The sequence below is a fragment of the Colobus angolensis genome, unplaced genomic scaffold, assembly GCF_000951035.1.
Source record: "Colobus angolensis palliatus isolate OR3802 unplaced genomic scaffold, Cang.pa_1.0 Scaffold9, whole genome shotgun sequence".
NCBI classification, from domain to species: domain Eukaryota; kingdom Metazoa; phylum Chordata; class Mammalia; order Primates; family Cercopithecidae; genus Colobus; species Colobus angolensis.
In genome coordinates, this window is record NW_012122931.1 from 10111164 (window position 1) to 10111672 (window position 509).

Sequence of the window (509 nt, forward strand, 5' to 3'; positions counted from 1 at the left end):
GAGGCAGGCAGATCACCTGAGGTCAGGAGTTCGAGACCAGCCTAGACAATACAGTGAAACCCTATCTAAAAAAAAAAAAAAAAAAGAGGAAGGAAAGAAAAAAGAAAAAATTTAATTTTAAGATATATCAAATATTATCAAATTCTATACAGGTAGCTCTTCATATTTTGCAGCTTATTTTTACTTCAAAGGAAAATATAAGACAAAAGGAAGAAAAATTAAAAGTAGGATTTTGGCCACCTGTGGTAGCTCATGCCTGTAATTCTAGCACTTTGGGAGACTGAGGCAGGAGGATTGCTTGAGGCCAGCAATTCAAGACCAACCTGGGCAATAGAGGGAGACCCTGTCTCAAGAAAAAAGACAGAAATTTAAAAAATAGGGCCGGGCGCGGTGGCTCAAGCCTGTAATCCCAGCGGTTTGGGAGGCCGAGACGGGCGGATCACGAGGTCAGGAGATCGAGACCATCCTGGCTAACACGGTGAAACCCCGTCTCTACTAAAAAATACAAA